The sequence below is a fragment of the Callithrix jacchus genome, chromosome 17, assembly GCF_049354715.1.
Source record: "Callithrix jacchus isolate 240 chromosome 17, calJac240_pri, whole genome shotgun sequence".
Classification (NCBI taxonomy): Eukaryota; Metazoa; Chordata; class Mammalia; order Primates; family Cebidae; genus Callithrix; species Callithrix jacchus.
This window is the reverse complement of record NC_133518.1, coordinates 5,699,945-5,725,735: the sequence shown is the minus strand read 5'-3', so window position 1 is coordinate 5,725,735 and position 25,791 is coordinate 5,699,945. Positions and strand designations below refer to the sequence as shown.

Genomic DNA, 25,791 nt, shown 5'->3' with positions numbered 1-25,791 from the left:
CCTGGCCCTCATCTTTGTCCTTTCATGTCCCTGGCTCTTGCCCTGCCCCTGAATTTTTCCTGGCCATGACCCAACCCTCTTCCTACCCTGGGTCTTGCCCTGCCACAGTTCTGGTCCTATCCAAGCTCTGCTCCTGCTCTAGCACAGTCCTGACTGGGCAATGCCATTTTCCTTGCCCTGCACTGCCAATACGAGGGTGCTAACCCAGCTCTGGTTCTGTCATGGCCCTCACGTGGCCATGGTCCTGATCTTACCCATTCCTCCAGCCATCCTCCTGTCATTCTCTATCCTGGCCCTGTACTGGCCACACCATACCCTGGCCCAGTGTTTGCCCTTGCCCTGATCCTCATCCTTCCCCTACTATGGTCCTACCCTGCATTTGGCCAGGCTGTGCTACCTTAGTCCTACTCTGCCCTAGCCCTACCCTACCTTGGCCCTACCTTTGGTTTCTCCTGGTCCTGGTTCTGCTCTGGATCAGCTCTTGCCCTGTACCCTAACTGGTCCTGCCCTGATCTGGCCCTGTCCCTCACCCAACCTTGACCTGTCCCTAAACTGGCCCTGGCAACATACACGCCCTGCAATTACTGTGCCTTGACACTAGACCCACCCTATGTCTGCTTTAACCCTGGCCCCTCCTTGGCTCTGCATTTACCTGCCCTGCCCATAGCAATGTGCTGACGCTGCCCATGCCATTGAATTGACCCTGACCTGGCCCTGTCATTCTGTGGTTCTGTCCTGGCACTAGCCCTGCCTTAGTCCTGTGCTATTTTAGTCCTAACTTGTCCCTAACCTTGCCCTAGCCCTACCCTGGCTTGATGTGTCCCTCCCTACTCTGGTCTTCCTCAGTCCTGGCCCTGCCTTTGGCCTCCTCTGACTCAGGTTCTGAACTGGCCATTCTTGCCTTCAACCCTCCCTGGCTTGCTTTTTCTCTGGCACTTCTTTTGCCTTTTCCTTACCCTTGGCCTTCCCTGTCCCTGCCTCTACTCTGACCCCTATCTGCCCTGCCCTTTCCTTGTCCCTGTACTACACTGGCCCTAGCAGGCCCTACCCCTTACCTTGACCTGGGCCGGCCATGCCTTCACTGTGACCCTGCCTTTTGTCCTGACCTTGGTCCTGACATGACCCCAGGCTTGCCAGTGCTCATGATCCTTGTCCTGTTCTAGCTGTGACCTGTACTTGGACATGCCATGGGCCTGATTTGTCCCATCCTTGCCTTGGTCCTTCCCTGCTCTGTCTCCACCACATCCTTGCCTGTTCTGCTCTCTCCCAAGACTGACCTGGCCATGCCATGGTCCAGTAGTGTCATTGCCCTGGCCTATCCTACCATGGTTGTGCCCTGGACCTCATCCCTGCTGGACCTGTCCTCACCCGACCTTGACTTTTTCTCTACTCTGTATGGACTGGCTCTGGATCTGCCCTACCATGGTCCTTCCCTGTCCCTGCCATATCCCTGACCATAACCCTGCTCTTATCCAGGCCTGACCCTGACCCTTCCTGGTCCATGACAAGGACCTGGTCCTGCTCTGTACTGGTATAGCCCTTGTCTTGACCCACCCTTCCCTGCTGTGCCCTGGCTGTGTCTTCACCCTGCCCTAGCTCTGCCCTTGACCTACTCTGGCTTAGACCCTGACCTGGCCCTACCTTGACCCTTAACCTAGCTTTGACTAGGCCCCACACGGGACCTGGCCCTAGCCCAGACCTGGTCCTACACTTTGGCTTGCAATAACCCTGAATCTGCCATGGTCCTGTACTGGACTTGGAGGTATCCTGGTCCTGAATTGACCTGGACCAGCCTTGGCTTGTCCCTACTTTGGCCCTACCATCGTCTTTCCCTGTTCTGCCCTGTCTTGGCACTGAAATGACACTGCAACATCCCAGTTGTACCAATGCCCTGACCTACCCTGCCTTGCCTGTGCGTGGCCCTGGTCCCACACTTGATTTTCACTGTCCTTTCCTCAGCCCTGGCCCTACCTTAGCACTGTCCCTGCCTTCTCTATGAACCAGCTCTGGCCATGCCCTGCCATGACCCTACCTTGTCACAGTCCTGGCCCTTCCCCCACCCTGGTCCTGATCCTTAACCTACTCAGGCCCTTCCTTAGACTTGCCCCTCTGTTACGGCCCCACCCTGGCAATAACCTACATCCTGGTCCTGGTCCTGCCCTGCTTGAGGTCTTACCCTGGTTCTTCCCTGGTCCTGATCCTGTCTGACCCTGAAATGTCTGGCATTACCCTGGCCTTGCACTGCTCTGGGCCTGACTCTGGCACTGTTACTGCCCTAGCTGCAGCCCAGTTGCTGGTGATGCTATGGTCCTGACCCTGTCCCCAGACCCTGGCCATGCCATGAACCAGCCCTATCCTTGCCCCTGTCCTGTCCCTACTCTGGCCATTCCCTGTCCTTTCCTTGGTCTTGGTACCATCCTGGTTCTGCCTCTGCCTTGGTCCTACCCTAGGTTTGACCCTACCCTGGCCATCACTCAAGAGTTGGCTGGGCCCTGTCATGGACCTGACCACAGCACAGACCCAGCACTTTGGGATGCTGATGCAGACGGATCACTTGAGGTCACAAATTCATGACCAGCCTGATCAATGCTGTGAAACTCTATCTTTACTGAAAATATAAAATGTAGCTGGGCGTGATGGCAGGCACCTGTAATCCCAGCTACTCAGGAGGCTAGCACAAGAAAACTGCTTGAACCCGGGAGGCAGAGGTTGCAGTGAGCCCAGATTTTAACGGGCAAAATAGTTCCAGGTTTCTAAAGCTGAGTGTTCTGAGCAGTAAGCTTTGAATCCTGAAAAATTTACTTACCAGAACATTCTTCAGTGATGTCCAAGAAGTGAGGTGTGTCTGCTCTGCAGAGATGAGTCAGGAGTAGTCAAGAAGCAGGTGGCTTGTCAACTCTGCCACACCAGAAATGATGCTCAGCAGGGCTTAGCAACAGCAGTCTCCCCTCTGAACCCAAAAGGTAAAGTCTAGGAGGAAACAAGAGGGGAGTTAGCCATGTTACAGAGGAACTCCTGAGGTTGGGAGGCCCCACAGGAAGGAAAATGCCAGGGAGACAGAAGCTTCTGACCAGTGTTCTCAAGTGGATTGTAATTAAAAAGTAGCTTTGGCAGCCATCCCAGAGCAAGCTCATGAGAGATGGGGTGACACAGCTGCCTGGCAGTTCTGGAGTTAAGCCCAGCCCTGGAGAAGCTGAAGTCCAGGGTGCCACCTGCATCTGCATGGCTGGAATCAACTCCATCACTTATTCTCCTCTTCCCTCCAAACTGTCACTGTAAGATCCTGCTCTGCCACTTACTAGCTGTGTGACCTTAGGCAAGTTACTTAATGTTTCTGCGCCTCTGTAAATGGCAGCTAATATTATTGTTTATTGTTATCAAAAATGGTTACATTTTTATAGGGTCACACATGGCCATTATCAGTTAGAACTGGGAAAGGCAAGCATTTCTTCTGACGCATTAGATGATAAATATTTAGACACTGTAAGCCAACAAGCATTACATATATACATGTATATAGTTCATACATACACAGCTACAAGTACTCAGACACGGGCTCTTTCGCCAATGGCAATGACTTTCTGGCCAAGACTGGATTGATCAGTGGTCCTTCTCATGTGACATTTTCATGTGAAGTGTCAAAGGCTGCTGCCTTCTCTGTCCTGTCATTACACAACACTGAGTGAGCCCACTCTGGTCCCACTCCTGAAACCTCAGGACCGGGATCAGGAAGTGAGAGGCCAGGGGCCTCTCTTGCCCTGAAGTTCTAGCTACAGCCCCAGCTCTGGGCTCACCCAGGGGTCGTGTTTGTGCACTCCCAGGCCAGTGTGGGTTACACTGTGCCCCCCCGCTTAGAACACCCAGGGATGCCGAAATGAACCAAATGTTTCAGTGGCCAGAGAGAAAGGCAACAGCTAGTGTGGCCACTCGCTGGGGACTCCCCTGCATCCCTGGGCCAGTGTGGATAGAATGATAGAAAGATAAGAAACCTGAATAGACCAGTTATGGGTAATGCAATTTACATAGTAATGAAAAGTCTCCTGTCAAAGAAAAACACAAGAATCATGGTTTTACTGATGAATTCAATGAAACATTTTTAAAAGAGCTAATACCAATTTTATTCAAAATATTTCCCCAAAAATGAAGAGGAAGAAATATGTCAAAAACTTGTTTTATGACTCCAGCACTATTCTGGTACAAAAATCAGACCAAAACAAGACACAAAAAAGAAAAAGGCAAATAAACCTGATGAACACAGATACAAAAAATCCTCAACAAAATACATGAAAACTGCATTTGACAAGACAATAAAAGGATCATCTGCCATGATGAAGTGCGATTCATCTGAGAAACAGGAGAATGATTGAATAAACACAGATACATAAATATGCTACATCACATTCAGCAAATCAAAAAAACCATATAATCATTTCAGTAGATGCTGAAAAACGTAAAATTCAACAGTCCTTCATAATAAAAATTCAAAAAGCTATTTCACTGCTGCTGCCACCAACAAAAGATACCTAGGGATAACCGGAAAGTCGGAAGATCCCACAACAAAAGCTATAAATCAGATGAAAGTATTAAAGCAGGCACATGTAAATGGAAATATATCCCATGTCCAAGCACTATGAAGAATGTATACATTACCCAGTGAGATCTACAGAATCAATGCAATCCACATGAAATTACAAAAGGTATTCTTCATAGAAATAGAAAAAAAAGCATCCTAAAATTCACAGACATCCAAAATACTTCAGATAGACAAAAGAATCATGAATATAAAGAAAAAAGCTAGAAGCATCAAAATACGTGATTTCAAAATATATTACAAATCTATAGTAACAAATACAGCATAATACTGGCCAAAAAAGGTGCAAGTGAGAGACAGAGAGAGACAGACAGACATAGAAGAATGACAGACAGACATACACAAATGAAACAGAATAGAGAACTCAGAAATAAATTAATGCCTTTACAGGAAACTCATTTTTAACAAAGGCACGAAGAACACACCTTTGGAAAAGACAATCTCTTCAATAAACTACTAGGAAAACACAACACCCACATGTACAAGAATAAATCTAGAACGTTATCTTACCAAATACAAAAACCTACTCAAAATAAAGATTTAAATGTAGGACCTGAAACTATGAAACTACTAGAGAAGAAAACAGCTTAAATGCTTCATGAAATTCGTTAGGACAAGGGATTTTCAAATAGACATCAAAAGCACAAGCAACAAAAGCAAAAAGAACCAAATGCAATTACATTCAAATTAGAAACTTCTGTGAAGTAGAGGAAGCAATCAGAAGAATGAGGAAACAATCCAGAATATGGAAGTATCTGCAAACTATGCCTCAGGAAAGGGGTTAATACACAAAACAAAGAACTCAAACTACTGAGTTTGAGTTCCTAATACCTACTGTCCTTCTAGTATTTGCTGTATGTGAAGCTGCAGTAGGCATAGCCCTACTAGTCACAATTTCCAACACATACGGCCTAAGCTGTGTGCAGAACTTAAACTACAGGTGCACACCACCATGCCTGGCTAATTGTTAAATGTATTGTAGAGGTGGGATCTCACTATGTTACGCAGGCTGGTCTCAACCTCCTGGGCTCAAGCAATCCTTCACCCTTAGCCTTCCAAAGAGCTGAGATTACAGATGTGAGCCATTTCACCATTTCACTAATCTTTAGACTAATTAAATTCATTTCCAAAAAATACATGTTTATTGTAAAAACAAATTAGGCAATGTGGAAAGATGTAAAACCAAAATCTTTTTCCTTCTTCTCTTCGTCTTATGCCCTGGGTATGAACTCTGCTAATATTTGGTTTATCTTTCTCACATCCTCTATCTCTTATATAGCTGGGATAATATGTGAGGGTTCACCAATTATGGTTTCCCCATCCCACACTCCCTTTTCTCTGGATTCCTCCTCCAATTACCATTTGGGGGAATAGATGCAAGATATCCATTGTTTAGGGAAGCTGTCACAGTGGAATCAGTGAAGAAATATGCCAAATTCTTGAGTTTTAAGACAAGAGTTCTCAACTCAGACATAAGATCCAAAAATTGAACAAATAGTATATTGGCTCAATCAGTTTTTTTCACACTCTTTCCAACCCCAGACTAGATAAAGCTGAGTTGAGGGAAGAGGTGAAATGGGGCGGAAGTAATGATAAAAGCAGTCATGGTCTCCAAGAAGGGATATCCCTGTATCCTACTTAGGGGTTGGATGTAAAGAAGTATGAGAGACTATTATTGAATTCTCCAGATAAAGTTTGGGGATGCAGGTGCAGAAGCGGCAGTGACACACTTCCACCTGGAGGTCTGGGGAGCAGACACCTCTCCCTGAGACTGAGATATAAAGTATATCCCCAAGCCTAGGAGCCAGGCTAAGGAAAAAGAACAATTCTTAATTAACTAAGCTTAAATGTAAAATGCCTGAATTTACCAAGAAATGACCATGACTAATTTTCTGCCACTATGAGAATTGGAGATTCCAAAGAAAGGTAAAATTGTATAATGGAACAATAAAAAAAGTTATATTCTGTACACCCTAAAAAATAATTTAAAAATATAAAAAATATTATCCCCAAAATTTGGGATATCATACTACTACCAGCAACATAACTTTTAAAAAATAACAATCTGAATCAACACAGCCACCCATAGCTTATTTATTAGCCTCTTTGCACTATTACGCTTTTGCCAACCCAACAACCCACGCAGCCTCTCACTGACTTTCCTTTCAGACCCATTAACATCCCCTCTTCTAATTTTAACAGCTGATTACTACCCCTTATAATTCTAGCTACTCAACATCACGTAGCCACTGATTCTTTCCCACAAATAGCTCTATATTTCCACACTAATTCTTCTACAAATTTTTCTAATTATAGCATTCACAGCCACAGACCTAATTATATTTTATATTCTATTTGAAGCTACATTAATCCCCATTCTAATCATCACTACCTGCTGAGGGTATCAGCCAGAATGTCTTAATGGAAGCTCATATTTCTTATTTCATATACTAGGGGATCCCTCCCCTTACTTATTACATTCCTATATATCCAAAACATCTCATCACTAAATATACTAAACAATAACAAATATAACCCAAGAATTATTATGTTCTTGAACTAATAACACCACATTGTTGTCATATATGATGGCTTCCATAGTCAAAATATGTCTATACAGACTTCACCCATGACTTCCCAAAGGCCATGTAGAAGCCCCTATTGCTGGCTCAATAGTACTTGTGGCAGTATTACTAAAATTAGGGGGCTATAGCAAAATACAAATCACCCCGAACCCTCTTTATCCCTGCATTGTCCCTGGACCTTCCCTGGCTACAGTACGGAGCTGACCCTGCTCTGTTTATGCCATAGACCTGACCCTGATCTGGCCCTGCCATACCGTGGTTCGAACCTGGCAATGTCCGGGCTCTACCCTTCCCAGGACCTGCCTTTGCCTTGTCCTAGTCCTGCCTCAGCCATGGCCTTTTCCCTGGCCCTCCCCACCCGTTGCCTTCACCTTTCCATGGCCCTGCCTTTTTCTTGGCCATTCTCTGCCCTTTCCCTTGTCATGGCCCCTTTCTGGCCCTGACTTGTTGTGGGTCCTCTCCTGTCCATTTCCCAACCCTGGTATTCCCTGTCCCTGCCCTGCCATCCCTGGGCACTGTCTTTGCTTTATACTGATTTTGCCTTCTCTTGGCTCTGCACTACCCTAGTTCTGCCCTGACCTGGCCCCCAGTTCATCCTGACCTTATCCTGTGCCAAGCCCTGGTACTGCCACGTTCCTGCCTTGGCCTTGATTCTGCACTGCTTTTGGCCCTAATCTTGGTCCTATCATGTCCCTGGCTGTGACCCTGTCCCTGGTTTTTCCCTGACCATGACCCACCCAGGTCCTGCCCTAGCACAGCCAACTGGGCACTGTACTCCCTAGTGCCCTGCCCTACAATTCCCATGCCAGTGTGCTGCTCTAACCCTAATACTGTTTGGGCCCTGACTTGCCCATGGTCCTCGCCCTGCCATAGCCCTGACTCTAACTTGGCCTGGTCCTGCCCTTTCATTCATTCATGCCTGTCATTCTTACTTTGCTTCTGGCCCTGCCCTGGCCACTACCTGCCCTAGCCTTTCCTTATCTCTCTGCTATGCTGGCCCTGCCATTTCCTGGTTCTGCCTGGGCCCTGCCCTTCTCTGACCTTACCTTGGTCCTGTGCTATCCTAGTCTTGCCTCAACCCTGACATTGCCCTTAGCCTATCCTAGCCTGACATGGGCCTCCGTACACTGGCCATATCCAGCCCTGGTCTTACACTACCCTGGCTGTAATTCTGACCTGGCCCTGCCCTTGTCTTAGCCCCTCCCTGACACTGCCTTGCTGTGGGCCCTGCTGTCCATGTAGCAGCCCTGGGTATCTCTGTCGCTGCCCTGCCATACCCTGACACTGTCCTCACCCTACACTGTCTGCCTTGCTTTGCTTCTGTGCTACCTTAGCCCTGGCTTGCCTAGGCCCTGAGCTTGTCTAACCTTACCTTTTCTCAAGGTCTGACCCTGCCATGTCCCCGGCATTGCTCTGGTTTTTCCCCATGTCTTGACCTCTCCTGGCCCCATCGTGTCCCTAGCTATGACCCTGCCCTTGTTTATTCCCTAGCCATGACCCAGCCCCAGTTTACCCTCGTCCAGTCCTGACTAGGCATTGCTGTACCCACTTCCCTGGCCCTACCCTATCCTTGTCTTGGCCATGTGCTACCCTGTACCTTCCCTGGACTTGTGCTTGCCATGGTTTGATTCTGGCCCTGCTGCTCCTGCTGACTCTGGTCCTGTCATGGCACCCAGCCTGCCAGTGGTCACTGTCCTGGTCCTGTTCTGGCCCTGACCTGGACGTGGACATGTCCTGAGCCTGATTTGTCCCAGCCATTCCTGGACCTGTCTCTGACCTAGTCTATCAGGTCCCTGCATATACTGCCCTTTCCTGGCACTGCCATGGCCCAGTCATGGCATTACCCAGTCTTACCCTACACTGGTTGTGCCCTGTTTCTGGCCTGCCCTAGCCCCTTCCTGGATTTGCACTGACCCTGACTTGGCTTTTGCCCTGCCCTCTCTATGGTCAGGCTCTAGCCCTGTCTTGCCCTTCCCTGCAATGGTGCTACTCTGTCCTTATCCAGATCCTGAGCCTTCCCTGGTCTGGACCCTGGCCCTTCCCTTGCTCTTCCTTGCCCCACCATGTCCTGGTCTTGCCCTCACCCTACACTGACCCTTCATCGGCCCTCTCTGCATTGGCCTGACCCTGGCCCTGAGTGTGCCTTCTCCCTGGCCTTGCCTTGGCTCTACTCTGTCATCCTCTAAACTGGGCCTGTATTTGCCCCACCATACCCTGGCCCTGTTCCTAGGCCTGCCCCTGCTATGACCATGCCCTGCTTTTGGCAATACCCTGTGCTACCTTACTACTGCTCTGCCCAGGCCCTATCCTGCCCTGACCCAACTCTGACTGGGCACTGCACTACTCTGGCCCTGCCCTGCCCAACCCCATCCATGTCCAGGACCTGCTCTGGCCCTGTCTCTGGTCCTACCATGGCTCTGACCCTGCCACCAGTCCTGCCATAGCCCTGACCCTGACTTGTCCCTGTCCTACCCTGGCCTTTCTTTGGCCCTGTGCTACACTGGCCCAGCCCCAGCATGCACTGCCTCTTCCCTGGACCTGGGCTGGCCGTGCCTTCATCTGACCCTGATTTTTGTCCCAACCTTGGTCCTGACATGACCCCAAGCTGTCAGAGGTCATAGTCCTGGTCCTGTTCTGACCATGACCTAGACTTGGACATGTCATGTGCCTGATGGGTCCTGTCATTGCCATGGCCCATCCCTGCCCTGTCCCCACCATGGCCTTGCCTGCTCTGCTCTCTCCCAGGACTGACCTGGCCCTGCATTAGCCTAGTCATGTAATTTTCCTGGCCTACCCTTCCCTGGTTATGTCCTGGCCCTGGTCCCTCCCTATACCTGCCCTAACCCTGCCTTGGCTTTTCTCTACCCTCTCTATGGACTTCCTCTGGACCTGCCCCACCATGGTTCTGCCCCGTCATTGCCATATCCCTGACCCTATCACTGCCCTTATCCTGACCTTGACCCTTCCCTGGTCTCTGGTCCTTCCAAGGACCTGTCATGACTCTGCCAAGGCCCTAGGCCTGGTTTGTACTAGTATAGCCCTTGTCTTAAACCGCCCTTCCCTGACATGTCCTGTCTCTGTCCTCAGCCCCCAGACCCTGCCATTGTCCCTTAACCTAGCCTTAACTAGGCCCTGCTCTGGACCTGACCCTAGTCCTATACTTTGGCCTGGTATTACCCTGGACCTGCCCTGTCATGAACTGGACTTGGAGGTATCCAGGCACTGAAGTGACCTGGTTCAGCCTTGGATTGTCCCTGTCCCGGCTCTACCATCATCCTGCCCTGTTCTGCCCTGTCTTGGCACTGAAATGGCCCTGCAACAGCCAAGTTATGCCAATGCCCTGCCCTACACTTTCCTGGCTCTTCCCTGGTCCTGGTCCTGCCCTCAATATGCCTTGACCCTTCTCAGCCCTGGTACTAGCTGGCACTAGCCTGGCTCTACCTTGACATTGGTCCTGTCCTGTCTATGAACCAGCTCTGTCCCTGCTGCACCATGACCCTGCTCTGTCACAGCCCTGGCCCTGGCCCTTATCCTGCTCAGGTCCTTCCCTAGCCTTGCCCCTCTGTTATGGCCCTGACCTGACCGTAACCTAGACCCATCCCTGGCCTTTCCCTGCTTAAGGCATTACTTGGTTCTGTACTGGTCCTGATCCTGTCCTGACCCTGAAATGCCTGGAATTACCCTGGTCTTGCACTACTCTGGCCCTGACCCTGGCTGTCACTGTCCTAGACCGAGCCCTGTTGCCAGTGCTGCTATGACCCTGACCATTTCCCTGGACTCTTGCCATGCCATGAAGCTGCACTGTCCTTACCCTTGTTCTGGCACTGCCCTGGCCATTCTCTGTCCTTTCCCTTGCCTTGGCATCACCCTGGCCCTGCTCTGCCTGCCTTGTCTCTGTCTAGGCCACACCCTAGGTTTGACCCTGCCCTGGCTGTCACCCTAGACTTGGTTGGGTCCTGTCTTGGACCTGGCCATAGCACAGACCCAGCAATTTGGGAAGCTGAGGCAGGTGGATCACCTGAGCTCAGGAGTTCAAGACCAGCCTGACCAACATGGTGAAACTCTGTCTTTACGGAAAATGTAAAACTTAGCTGGGTGTGGTGGCAGGCACCTGTAATCCCAGCTACTCAGGAGGCTAGCACAAGAAAATTGCCTGAAGCCGGGAGGTAGAGGTTGCAGTGAGCTGAGATTGTGCCACTGCACTCCAGCCTTGGCAGTAAGAGTAAGACTCCATCTTTTACAAAAAAAAAAGATTTAATGTGCAAAATAATTCCAAATTTCTAAAGTTGAGTGTTCTGAGCACTAAGCTTTGATTCCTGAGAAACGTACTTACCAGAACATTCTTCAGTGATGCCCAAAAAGTGAGGTGTGTCTGCTCTGCAGAGATGAGTCAGGAGTAGTGAAGAAGCAGGTGGCTTGTCAACTCTGCCCACCAGAAATGACGCTCAGCAGGGTTTAGCAACAGTAGTCTCCCTTGTGAACCCACAAGGTAAAGTCTAGGAGGAAACCAGAAAGGAGTTAGCCAAGTTACAAAAGAATGGCTGAGGTTGGGCGGCCCCAGGGGAAGGAAAATGCCAGAAACATAGAAGCTCTGGTCACAGTGTTCTCATGAGGATTTTTATTAAAAAGAAGCTTTGGCAGCCATCCCAGAGCAACCTCAAGAGGAGATATTGGGGTCACAGAGCTGCCTGGCAGTTTTGGAGTTATGCACAGACCTGGAGAAGCTGAAGTCCAGGGGGCCACCTGCATCTGCATGGCAGTAATCAAGTCTATCACTTATTCTCCTCTCCCTCCAAACTGTCACTGCAAGATCCCACTATGCCACTTACTAGCTGTGTGACCTTAGGCAAGTTACTAAACATTTCTGAGCCTCAGTAAACGGTAGCTAATATTGTTTACTGTTATTAAAAGTGGTTAAATCTTTACAGGGTCATGCACAACCATAAGCAGGTAGCACTGGGAGAGGCAAACATTTCTTATGACACATTAGATGGTAAATATTTTAGACACCGTAAGCCAAACAGCATTATATATATGTATATATTTCATACATACATAGCTACAGGCACTCAGACAGTGGCTCTCTCAACAATGGCAATGCCTTTCTGACCAAGACTGGATTGATCAGTGGTTCTTATGCCACATTTTCATGTGAAGTGTTAAAGGCTGCTGTCTTCTCTGTCCTGTTATTACACAACATTGAGTGGGCCCACTCTGGCCACACTCCTGGAACCTCACCACCGGAACCAGGAAGTAAGAGGTCAGGGTCCTCTCCTTCCCTGAAGTTCTAGCTGCAGCCCCAACTCTGGGTTCACCCTGGAGCCCTGTGTTGGTGCATTCCTAGGTCAGGGAAGGCTACACTCTGCCCCCCACATGACACCTGGGGATAGTGAGATAAACCAGATGTGTCAGTGGCCAGAGAGAAGGGCAGCAGCTAGTGTGGCCACTTGCTGGGGCCTCCGCTGCTTCCCTTGGCTGGTGTGGAGAGAATGATAGAAAAATAAGAAACAGAACAGACTAATTATGGGTAATGCAATTAAAGTAGTAATAAAAAGTCTCCCATCAAAAAAAAGCACAAGAATCATGGTTTTACTACTGAATTCAATGAAACATTTTTAAAAGAGCTAATACCAAATATACTCAAAATATTCCCCCAAAAATAAAGAGGAAGGAACACTTCCAAACTTGTCCTATGAGGCCAGCCCTGGTACAAAAACCAGACCAAAACACAACACAAAAAAGCAAACCACAGGCAAATATCCCTGATAAACACAGATGCAAAAAATCCTCAACCAACTATTTGAAAACTGCATTGGACAAGACAATAAGCAGATCATCTGCCACGATTTAGAGGGATTCATCTGAGAAATATGAGGGCAATTCAATAAACCCAAATAAGTAAATGTGCCACATCACATTCAGCAAATCAAGAAAAAATTTATCATCATTTCAGTAATGCTGAAAAAAATAAAATTCAACGTTCCTTCGTAATTCAAGAAAGCTGTTTCATTACTTCTACCACCCAAAAAAGATACCTAAACACAACAAAAAATTTGGAAGATCCCACAATGAAAATGATAAAAGAGACAAGATATCAAAACAGACACGATGAAAAGATCGCCCATGTCCAAGCACTAGAACATTAAAATATCTATCACCCAATGTGATCTGCAGAATCAATGCAATTCATGTGAAATTACAAAAGACATTCTTCATGGAAACAGAAAAAAAATCCTAAAATTCACATAGAAATGCAAAATATCTCAGATAGATAAAAGAATCATGAACAAAAAGAAAAAAACTGGAAACATCACAATACCTGATTTTAAAATGTATTATAAATCGTTAGTAACAAAAACAGCATGGTACTGGCCATAAAAGTGGCAAGGGAGAGACAGACAGACACACAGACATAGAGAACTCAGAAATAAATTCATGCATTTAAAGTCAACTCATTTTTAGCAAAGGCACCAAAAACACACCTTTGGAACGGACAGTCTCTTCAATAAACTGTGCTAGGACAACACAACACATACATAATAAACGGTCAAGAATAAATCTAGACCGTTATCTTACCAAATACAAAAATCTACTCAAAATAAAGATTTAAATGTAGGACCTGCGACTATGAAACTACTAGAGAAGAAAACAGTATAAATCCTTCATGAAATTGGTTAGGACAAGGGATTTTCAAATACACATCAAAAGCCACAGCAACAAAAGCAAAAAGCGTCAAATGCAATTGCATTAAACACAGAAGCTTCTGCAAAGTAGAGGAAGCAATCAGAATGAAGAAAATTCAGAATATGGAAGAATTTGCAAACTATGCCATCAGGCAAGCAGCTAATACAGAAAACATATAAAGAATTCAAACTTCTCCAAAGCAAAAAATACAAATAACCTTATTTAAAAATCAGAAAAAGATCTACCCAAACCCTCTGTCTGTCCCCCAGCATTATTTTTCCATCTTCTTTTCCCAACAGCCTTTGGCCCTTCCCTCTCGCCAGCCTTTTTCTTTCTCCATCTACCCCAAAGCTTTTTCCACATTTTCCCCCACTGTCATTTCACAAAGACTTCTCTACTCTCTTGCTCACTACAGTTTTCCCCACTCATCTACCCCAAAACTTTTATACACCGTTTTCCCCCACTGTGTTTTCTTCCTCTTTCCTACCCTCTTTCCTGCCTCACTCTCATTCCGTTTGCTCCTCTATCTACACAAAAACATTTTCCCCATCTTTTACCAAAGCCTTCTCACCACTCCTGCTCAGCACCCTCTTTTCCCCCTTCATCTCCCCAAAACTGTTTGCCCCATCGTCTTTTTCCCCTTTCCTTCTTGCCACCCTCTTTCCCTTCTCCATCTATCCCAAAACATTTCCTCACCATCTTTTTTGCAAAGCCTTCCCCGCTTCCCACTCACCCTCTTCTTCCCCTTATCCTGCTTGCCACGTCTTTGCCCTCTACGCTATTTTTCCCATCTTCTTTTTCCCATCCCTCTTTCTGCACTCCCTCTGGCCACCCCCTCTTTTCTCTTCCCACTTGCCACCCTCTTCCCCCTCCATCTATCCACTTTATCCACTGTCTTTTCTTTCTGCAGTCTTTCTTTCCTGCCCATCGTCTATTTGCAAAACCTTTTCTCCTCCCCACTCGCCACCCTCTTTTCTCTCTTCATCTACGTAAAAAATTTTATCCCCTTCTTTTCGCAAAACCTTCTCTCCCTCCTGCTTGCCCACTTTCTCTTCCCCCTCCCTCTTTGCATCACCTTTCCTTCTCCCACTTGTCCCCCTCTTCCCTTCTGCATCTGCCCAAAATCTTTTTACACACTGTCTTCTTTCCTCCCGTATTTTTTCAGACCTTCTCTCCCTCCTGCTCACCCCCTGGTTCTCCCCTCACCATCCTCTCATTCCTCCTGTCACTTGCCACTCTCTTTTCCCCTTCCATCTACCCAAAAACGTTTCCCCACCATCTTTTCACAAAAGCTTCTCTCCCTCTTCCTCGCCCCCTGCTTCCCCCCTCACCATCCTCTCATTCCTCCTCTCACTTGCCACTCCATTTTCCCCTTCCATCTACCCCAAAATAGTTTTCCCACCATCTTTTCCTCACCGTCTTTTTTCAACATCTTATCCTGTTCGCCATCCTCTTTGTCCCTTTGGCAATAACCACCCTCCTTAGCCCTCCCACCTCACCCCAAACTCGTTTCCCCTCCTACCGCTCCAGGGGCATGCGTCAGTGGCTACCGCCAACCACAGTGAACCTCCGAACCGCAGTACTGCAGACTCCAGCTTCCAGCAGGCGGCAGCTGGCTTTCCCGTCTTCTACTCCTCTAAGCCCAGCACCGAGGAGCACAGCCGACAGACACAGAAAAGCCTAGAATGGAGTGCCTGCCCAACAGAGCCATTTATATACTGAGGTTATGCACAGAGGTTCCTGAACTACACAGTCTCATTGGATGAAAACAAGTCTGAGGCCAGCCAATCAGAGCATGAAAATAAAACCCAATCAGAGTAGGCCTAAAGGTTTCCTCTCATCCAATCATAACATGTAGTCCAGGAACCATGGGCAAAACCTCAGTATATAAGGCATGCTGAGGCCGCCTCACGCTGTTCCAGGCTCTTGTGTATCTTCTAGCGGAGCCACTGTGTTCACGGCTTAGAGGACCAGGAGAAGGGGCAGCAGAGCCACCTACTGCACGCTGGAGGCTGCAGCCTGCTGTACCGCGGCTGGCCTCGCTGCAGTGGGTGGTGGTGACGGAAACTGCAGCGGCTGGAGCGGTAGGAGGGCGTAGGGGAGCAGGCTGGAGTGGTAGGAGGGCGGCCAGAGCGGTAGGGGAGCGGGCTGGAGCGGTAGGAGAGCGGCCGGAGTGTTAGGGGAGCGGGCTGGAGCAGTAGGAGGGCGGCTGGAGCATTAGGAGGGCAGTTGGAGTTGTAGCAGAGCGGGCTGGAGCGGTAGGAGTGCAGCCGGAGTGGTAGGGGAGCGGGCTGGAGCGGTAGGAAGGCAGCCGGCCGGAGTGATAGGAGGGTGGCTGGAGTGGAAGGGGAGAGAGCTGGAGCGGTAGGAGGGTGGCCGGAGCGGTAGGGGAGCGGGTTGGAGCGGTAGGAGGGCGGTTGGAGCGGTAGGGGGCGGCTGGAGCAGTAGGGGAGCAGGTTGGCGTGGTAGGAGTGCAGCCGGAGCGGTAGGGGAGCGAGCTGGAGGGGTAGGAGGGTGGCCGGAGTGGTAGGAGGGTGGCCGGCGTCATAGGGGAGCAGGCTGGAGTGGCAGGAGGGAGGCCAGAGTCATAGGGGAGCGGACTGGAGCGGTAGGAAGGAGGCCGGAGTGGTAGGGGAACCGGCTAGAGCAGGAGGAGGGCGGCAGGAGTCGTAGGGGAGCTGCCTGGAGCGGTAGGAGGGCAGCCGGAGTTCTAAAGTAGCGGGCTAGAGGTAGGAGGGCGGCCAGAGTCATCGGGGAGAGGGCTGGAGCGGCAGGAGGGCGACTGGAGTCATAGGCGAGCGGATTGGAGCGGTAGGAGGGCAGCTGGAGAGGTAGGAGGGCGGTCGGAGTCATAGGCAAGCTGGCTGGAGCGGTAGGAGGGCGGCTGGAGAGGTAGCAGGGCGGCCGGAGTCATAGGTGAGCGGGCTGGAGCGGTAGGAGGGCAGCTGGAGTCATAGGCGAGCGGGCTGGAGTGGTAGGAGGGCGGCTGGAGTCATAGGCGAGCGGGCTGGAGCGGTAGGAGGGCGACTGGAGTCATAGGCAAGCTGGCTGGAGCGGTAGGAGGACAGCTGGAGAGGTAGGAGGGCGGCTGGAGTCATAGGCGAGCAGGCTGGAGCGGTAGGAGGGCGGCTGGAGAGGTAGGAGGGCGGCCAGAGTCATAGGCGAGCGGGCTGGAGCGGTAGGAGGGCGGCTGGAGTCATAGGCGAGCGGGCTGGAGTGGTAGGAGGGCGGCTGGAGTCATAGGCGAGCGGGCTGGAGCGGTAGGAGGGCGACTGGAGTCATAGGCAAGCTGGCTGGAGCGGTAGGAGGGCGGCTGGAGAGGTAGGAGGGCAGCCAGAGTCATAGGCAAGCTGGCTGGAGCAGTAGGAGGGCGGCTGGAGAGGTAGGAGGGCGGCCGGAGTCATAGGCGAGCGGGCTAGAGCGGCAGGAGGGCGGCTGGAGCGGTAGGGGAGCGGGCTGGAGTGGTAGGGGAGCGGGCTGGAGCGGTAGGAGGGCGGCCGGAGCGGTAGGGGAGCGGGCTGGAGGGGTAGGAGGGCGGTCAGATAGGTAGGGGAGCGGGCTGGAGCAGTAGGATGGCAGCCTGAGTGGTAGGAGGGCGGTCGGAGTGGTAGGGGAGCGGCTGGAGAGGTAGGAGGGCGGCCAGAGTCATAGGCAAGCTGGCTGGAGCAGTAGGAGGGCTGCTGGAGAGGTAGGAGGGCGGCCGGAGTCATAGGTGAGCGGGCTGGAGCGGTAGGAGGGCAGCTGGAGTCATAGGCGGGCGGGCTGGAGCTGTAGGAGGGCGGCTGGAGTCATAGGCGAGCAGGCTGGAGTGGTAGGAGGGCGGCTGGAGAGGTAGGAGGGCGGCCGGAGTCATAGGCAAGCTGGCTGGAGCTCCTGTCTCTGCCTGTCAAAGAACTGGGGTCACAGAATACTCCTGGCTCTTCTTGGTCTTTTTATGATTTGTCAGCATTTTCCTTGGGACTCTGCTGGTCTGTTTCAGAGTGACTGAGTGGCCCCTCTCTGTCCTACTGATCCTTTGATATCTGAACCCTGGGCCACAGTCCAGCCACAGCCCTGAAGCTCCTGGCCTCTCTACTCCTAGCGCTTTCAGAAAGTTCACTGCCTGGCACAGAAAAGACCCTCCTGATGCCAGCCAATGTAGACACACTCCCTGCAAAGATCCCACTGGAGCTCACCATGCTGGGCGCATCACCCACATCCCTTCCTCTGGCTCCTCAGACTTGCATCCCACCATCAAATACACCTCCACCCCACAGATTCCAAATAAGCACAGTCACCCCAACACTGAGGTCCCTTCTCTGATGGGCAGCCCCTCCCCAGCCCCCTATTGCCCCATCTCCAGGATCTTTCTCTTCCAAGATGTGGCTTTTCTCTCTGTGTGTTCCTTTCTCTCCATCAGTACCTGCTAGCTATGGTCATAGCATATTTTAGCCATGCCGGCTTCTTCTCCTGGCAATACTGATGCATTCATTTCTTCCTGGCCCTGTGAGTGGCTTGCTTCCTCCTATTCATCAATGTCCAACACCTTGGGACAGTGGGGGGAAGTGGGATTCCAATCTTTCATTTATTCTTTCACCTACTTGTCCTCTTTACTCTGTGTATTGAAAAGATAGCATTATGCCATGATGTTTTTAGACTGCTTTATCTAAAAACAAACTCAAGCCAGGTGCAGACTCACGCCTATAATCCCAGCACTTTGGGAGGCTGAGGTGGACACATCACCTGAGGTCAGGAGATCGAGACGAGCCTGGCCAACATGTTGAAACCCTGTCTCTACTAAAAAAGTACAAAAATTAGCCAGGCACAGTGATGTGCACCTGTAATCCCAGCTGCTCAGGACACCAAGGCAAGAGAACTACTTTAACCCAGGAGGGAAAGGTTGTAGTAAGCTAAGATTGAGCCACTGCACTCCAGCGTGGGCAACAGACTGAGACTTTTTCTCAAAAACAAACAAAGCCAAAAAAAAAACCCAAGCTCAAACATCAGTTTACAAATAAAAGAATAAATCAAAAAGAATTGTAACCAGCCCCCAAGGGGAGAGGAAATGTAGTGGACATGACACTTCCCCCAGCAAGCAGCCATTTCTGGTTCCTCTGTCTCTCTCCTTCCCACATCAACCCCAAATGCAAGGGTACATTGTCCTCCGGGTTCCCATGACAGAGGCCACAGTTCAGGCCCCTGTCATCACTCGAATCCACTGTTAAATCCTCCCTGCTGTGGTCTCCTGGAGCCTCTCCCCAAGCCAGGGGGCTTCCTAGTGCACCCTGAACATCTCTCCAAAGCCCAGGTCTGACCCCCTACTGCCCACCTGAACAGCTTCCTTAGCTGATGTCCTTAGGAATCGAGGCCAGGGTCAATTCCACCCTCTCTGCAATGTCTCTAAAGCCAAACTGGCTCATCCTCTTGGTGTTTCCTGGCTTGGTTTCACTGCTCCTTCCAAATGCCCGCCACTCGACTTTGTGTTTTCTGTCTGGGGTCCTGTACACGTGTTTTGAGGAGAATGACACATTTCTTAAAGTCAGTTCACCCCACGCCTCTACGATGCCTGCCCTTATCTTCCCACCGCTGCACACCCACAGCACTCCAGTTACATCCTGTTACAATGTGACATTGGGGTTAGGTGATCTTCCCTGATTTCTTCCAGTCCCATTACACTAGATGCCTGTAGAAGGCAGAGTTTTATAAAATATCAGTGTATCCTATTTTTTTTGAGACAGAGACTAGCTCTGTCCCCCAAGCTGGAGTGCAGTGGTGAGGTCATAGCTCACAGCAGCCTCCACCTCCTGTGCTCAAGCAATCCTCCCAACTCAGCCTCCTGATTAGCTCAGACTAAAGGGCTGTGCCCCTACACCAGGACAGTTATTTATTTATTTATTATTTTATTTTATTTTATTTTATTTTTTTGAGATAAAGTCTTGTTCTGTTGCCCAGGCTGGAGTGCAATGGTGTGATCTCAGTTCACCACAACCTCCACCTCCTGGGTTCAATGAATTCTCCTACCTCAGCCTTCCAAGTAGCTGGGACTACAAGTGTGTGTCAGCATGCTCAGTTAATTTTTTTTTGTATTTTTAGTAGAGATGGGGTTTCACCATGTTAACCAGAATGGTCTCAATCTCCTGACTTCATGATACACCCACCTCAGCCTCCCAAAGTGCTGGGATTATAGGTGTGAGCCACAGTGCCCAGCCTACTAATTATTATTATTTTTTGAGATAGAATCTCACTCTGTTGCCTAGGCTTGAGTGCAGTGTCATGATTTTGACTCTGCAACTTCCACTTCCTGGGTTCAAGTTCTCTGCCTCAGCCTCCCGAGCAGCTGGAATTATAGGAACCTGCCACCACACCCAGCTGATTTTTGTATTTTTAGTAGAGACAGGGTTTCACCATCTTGGTCAGGCTGGTCTTGAACTCCTGACCTTGTGATTCACTCACCTCAGCCTCCCAAAGTGCTGGGATTACAGGCATGAGCCACCATGCCTAGCCTCAGCCTACTTAATTCTTGAGACAGAGTCCTGTTTCCCAGGCTGGAATGCAGTGGCCTGATTTTGGCTTACTGCAACATTCATTTCCTGGGTTCATGCAATTCTTGCACCTCAGCTCTGTGAGTAGCTAGGAATAAGGTGTGTGTCACCATGCCAGGCTGATATTTGTATTTTTAGTAGAGATGGGGTTCTCCACATTGATCAGGCTGGTTTCAAACACCTGGCCTCAAGCAGTCCACCTGCTTCAGCCTCCCAAAGTGCTGGGATTCCAGGCGTGAACCACCATGCATGGCCGAGAGATTTTTTCTATTTTTAATAGAGACAAGGGTCTTGCTATGTTGTCCAGACTTGTCTCAAACTCCTGGCCTCAAGCAATCTTTCTGCCTTGGCCTCCCAAAGTGGGGGGATTGCTGGCGTAAGCCACCATTCTTGGCCACCAGTTGGGTTTTTGTTTCTCTCTATCCTGAAGGTGTGAGAGAAATCTTTCAGCAGGTCCCTGCCCAGCAGGTTCCTCCTGAGGAAAGCATGGCTCTCTGCAGGGTGGGTAGTAGTCCTGAGCTGAGGACAGTCACCTGCCCTTCTCTCTGGAAGTTGACCTCAGCCGGAGGTCTCTCCTGGCAGTGTCCCTCAGCAGCAACCTGATTTCTGCCCCCAGGTACCTGGCCAATGACGTGGAGGAGGTTGATGAGGCCCCCAAACAAGCCATCTTCCACTTCCTGTATGGGAAGAACCGCTTCCAGTGACCCTTGTTCCAGAAGCTTCGGTTCCAGTTCTTCTGTTCCATGCACTGGAGAGCTTGTGTTTCCCCAGAGGAGTTGGAGAAGGTGAGTGGGGTGTGGGGAGGTGGAGGAGGTGGGGAGGAGTCAAGTGGATTGGAGGCTGGATGAAGGGAGGGAGGGGCATCTGAGGAGTCCCCGTCTTCTCAAGGACCATTTTCTTATCCAGATCCAGGCTTATGACCCAGAGAACTGGGTGTGGGTATGAGACCACGCCCTCCTTTCCTAGAGCTCCAGGGACCATGGAGGCCTGAGGTCATCAGCCTGAGGGAAGGTACATTTGTGTCCCCTAGAGTCAAGGCAGAATATTATGGTCTATTTAGGAAATCTGAGGAACCCAATTGCTTGAACCAGCTTCAAACCTGGGCAACATGGCGAGATCCCTTTTCCACAAAAATACACAAATTAACTGGGTGATGTGGGAGGCATCTCTATTCCCAGCTACTCAGGAGGCTGAAGAGGGAGGATCTCTGGAGCTTGGGAGGTTGGGGCTGCAGGGAGCCCTGATCCTGCCACTGCACTCCGGTCTGAGACCCCATATCAAAAATCATCATAAATACTGAGTTCCAGGAGGTTGATTACGATTGACGCACTTGAGTTACTGATGTGGGTCTAGGATTCAGTGAAGATTCGGTTTATGTCTTGTGCAGCTAACCACGTTGAGGACCCAGCATGAGACTTAACCATTAGGAAGTGAGATTACGGATCAGGCTTCTGGATTGGTGGTTAGTGATGATGTCACATTAGAAACACAGCTAGCATGGTTACAAGTTTAGATCTTAAGTTACACCAAAGGCCCCAGGTGTGATGAAGTCCAAAGCCACATTCTCTGAGGGTGCTCTACTCCCTGAGCAGACCCACCCAAAGTCCTGACTATGAAGCAGATCGCTGGGGCTGGCCTTGGGTGTATTAAGTGAGATTTGGAGTCAGGTTCGCCAAAGTGTGAATATCACAATTGAACATGATGGTTCAGAAGCAGGGTAGAGAATGAAGGTCAGGAGATAAAATTGGATTGGTCAATTGCTAGTTAGAATTGAAGTGGGATGTGAGTAACTTTCCTGTCTAGAGAACTGCCTCCTTGAAATGTGACCTCCTCTCTTTCACTTCCAGAACACTGGACCCAGGGAAGATGTGGATTTTCAGCAGGAAGTTTATTCCAATGTTAATGGCAGACACCAGGAAGGAAGAGAGGAACCATTTGTGCAGATCATCTGGAAGAACCTAGAAGAACCTGGACTGTTCTAGAAGGAGCCGAATAGAGTGATTATGCTGCCCTCCTAGGAGTGGTGGGTAGGGGGTACTTCTGGGCATCCTTGGAGGACAGTGAGAAACCAGCGGTGTTTCTTGTTCCACCCCTTCCTGCAGCACCACCTCCCTTTTTAGATTGCTGAATTCAACCTCCCTGGGGTGGAACCTGGAGGTCCTGCTTCCTATGGACTTGGTTGCCACAGTCCGGGAGCATTTGAAGGCACAGTGCAGGTGCTCAGATTGGCACAGAATTATTTGTAAAATATGAGTGCCACAGGATTGTAACAGATAGCTTCATGCATACTATGCATTTTGTTGGTTTGTTTGGAAAACGTCGGCCATTGAATTATTAGTACATTTATTTCAGATAGTTTGGAAATTTTTATACTTTTGAAGACATGCTGCTCCTGTAGAGATTTTTGATGACAGTTATAGCTGTTACATATACATAAATATAATTTTCTTTCCATTTTTAAGAAGGTATTTTGTTTATCCTAAATCTTTTATTATCTGTTATTATATGTGCTCCTGAAGTGAACACTCTTTTTATCTATGATGCTTATGTAATCTATTATATCATATCTATGTGGTAGTTCTCGTAAATTCTTGTACTAGGAATTTTTATTTGCTGTTTCATGTTTGTTACTGAATTGTGAGAATCCAGTTGTGATTTTTAACATATCTTAGGTATATGTTAATAGGTCTAATATATACTATACATTTTATTGGTTTATTTTGAAAAAGGTGGGCATAGAATTCTTTTTTTTTTTTTTTTTTTTTTTTTTTTTTTTTTTTTTTGAGATGGAGTTTCGCTCTGGTTACCCAAGCTGGAGTGCAATGGTGCGATCTCGGCTCACTGCAACCTCCACCTCCTGGGTTCAGGCAATTCTCCTGCCTCAGCCTCCCGAGTAGCCGGGATTACAGGCACACGCCACCATGCCCAGCTAATTTTTTGTATTTTTAGTAGAGATGGGGTTTCACCATGTTGACCAGGATGGTCTCGATCTCCTGACCTCGTGATCCACCCACCTCGGCCTCCCAAAGTGCTGGGATTATAGGCTTGAGCCACTGCACCCAGCCCCTAGAATTCTTACTGTATTTATTTTAAATAGTTTGGAAATCCTGGTATTTTGAAAAGACATTGTTCCTATAGAGTTGTGTGATGAGTGTTATAGCTGTTATATACACATAAATATAATTTTGTTTTTCTTTTAAGAGAGGATTATGTTTATCCTAAGTATTTTATCTTTAAATCTTTGTATGTATTATTACATGTGGTGGTGAAGGGATGACACTTTTTTTCTCTGATACTTACTTAGTATATTACCTTTATAGCTACATGGTAGTTCCCCTAAATTCCTGTAAAAATAAATTTTTATTTGATGTTAAGTGTATGTTTTTGAAATGTGAGAATTCAGACATGATTTTTTACCTCATATTGACATGTTTGTATGTTAAAGAGGATGTATGTTTTAAAGGAGGACATGCACTGTGTGTTTTCAAGAGAACAGAGCAGTGCATGTATTGGGGAAATGTAATAAAGATGAAGTTTTTTCACCTTTATAGAGTGCAATCATCTTGCTCTGGATTGCTTATTTCCTATCAAGTGACATTTTTCCTTAATGTTATTTGGAAAAATGTCCAAATATTTGGTTATTTGAACATATTTATTAGCTCTGGAAGATAATCCCGTTATTTTTCATGTAGAAAAAAACAAAGCTGTGCTCAATGCTCACATGTATAATCCCAGCACTTTTAAAGTCATGGCAGGAGGATCACTTGACACCAGGAGTTTGAGACCAACCTGGGCAACATAGCATCTACATCTATTTTTTAAAAAGAAAAAAAATAGAGAAGGCCAATCCCAAGCTTAGAGATTTTTGTTTATTTTGTTTTTTTGAGACAGAGTCTCGCTCTGTCGCTCAGGATCAAGTACAGTAGTGCAGTCTTGGCTTACTGCAACCTCCACCTCCTGTGTTCTAACCATTCTTCTGCCACAGCATCCCAAGAAGCTGGGACTACAGGTGTGTGCCACCACGGTGAGGTGTAATGTTTGTATTTTAATAGAGACAGGGTTGCACCATATTAGCCAGGCTGAACTCAAACTCTTGACCTCAAGTGATCCGCCCACCCTGGCCTTTCAAATTGCTGGGATTACAGGCATGAGCTACCATGCCCAGCCCCTAAGCTAGAGATTTAAAGCAGGAAATGAGAGAAAGACATTGAGAGAAGAAAACCAGGTGGTAAAAATACTCTAAAGGTTTTTATTTTCTAGCGTTTCTAAAGTGGCTCACACCTGGGATCCCAGCAGGCGTTCCAGACCAGCCTGGCCAACATGGTGAAAGCCCATCTCCACTAAAAACACAAAAATTAGCCAGGAATGGTGGTGGCCACCTGCAATCCTAGCTATTCGGGAGGCCAAGGCAGGAGAAATCACTTGACCCTGGAAATTGGAGGTAGCAGTGAGCAGAGATTGTGCCTCTGCACTCCAGCCTGGGTGTCAGAGCGAGACTCTGCTTTCCAAAGAAAAAAAAAAAGTTTCTGCAACATTTGAGCCATTAAAGACAGGCACTGTGCCATGCAATTTTTTTTATTTTTGGAGTTGGGGTCTTGCTCTGTCACCTATGCTGGGCTGCAGTGGTGTGGTAGCTCACTGTAGCCCCAGACTCAAGTTCAAGTGATCCTCTTACCTTGCTTCCCGAAGTGCTGGGATTACAAGCATGAGCCATCACAGCTGTCCTGTATGACACAATTCTGATGTCAACTCCCTGATGTTAACATCAAATGCCACAAGTTAAGGCCACAAACCCCCACTAGGCTGCCTTCACATTAGATGCAAGCTGCAAGTTTGGGTGTGCTCAGATCACATGTACTTCTCACCAACTGGCTACAAATTCAGAGGTTCCCACAGTGTCCTCCGGTTTGATAATTTATAACAACTCAAAGAACTCAGAAAAGCAAGATACTTTTTTGTTAGATGAAGTCTCACTGTTAAGCAAAAGTACAATGGCACAATCTCAGCTTACTGCAACCTCTGACTCCCAGGTTCAAATGATTCTCTTTGCCTCAGTCTCCCTAGTAGCTGGGATTACAGGTGAGTGCCATCATACCTGGCTAATTTTTGTATTTTTGGTAGGGTTTCGCTGTGTTGGCCAGGTTGGTCTTGAACTCCCAAACACAAGTGATCTGCCTGCCTCAACTTTCCAAAGTGCTGGGATACAGGCATGAGCTTCTGTGCCCAGCTGAGCATGATATTTCCATTACAATTTTATATAAGAAAAACTGACAAAAGTAACACCAGTCAAAAGCAGAGACACGTAGTATAAACTCCGAGAGAGTCCTGAAGATGACATTTCTGTGTCCTCAGGATGCATCATCCTCTCAGCATACTGATGTGTATCTCAAACCAGGGAAGATCACCTTAG

At 48.5% G+C, this 25,791-nt stretch overlaps 2 long non-coding RNA genes across 3 annotated transcripts in view; one reads left to right on the top strand and one right to left on the bottom strand.

Moving 5' to 3' along the window:
• Positions 1-15,547, bottom strand: part of LOC118151309 (uncharacterized) — a 37,570-nt gene extending 22,023 nt beyond the window's left edge. For both annotated transcript variants that reach the window (XR_008479429.2, XR_013528330.1), the window contains exons 1-3: positions 15,383-15,547; positions 11,510-11,672; positions 2,807-2,970 (exon numbers count right to left, since the gene is read on the bottom strand). This is a non-coding gene — a long non-coding RNA (uncharacterized LOC118151309). The remainder of the gene's footprint in view (positions 1-2,806; positions 2,971-11,509; positions 11,673-15,382) is intronic.
• Positions 15,548-15,775: 228 nt separating this feature from the next.
• LOC128931294 (uncharacterized) lies at positions 15,776-23,955 on the top strand. Its single transcript, XR_008479428.2, has 4 exons — positions 15,776-15,944; positions 20,998-21,166; positions 21,288-21,392; positions 22,229-23,955. It is a non-coding gene; the product is annotated as an uncharacterized LOC128931294 (long non-coding RNA).
• Positions 23,956-25,791: the final 1,836 nt, after the last annotated feature.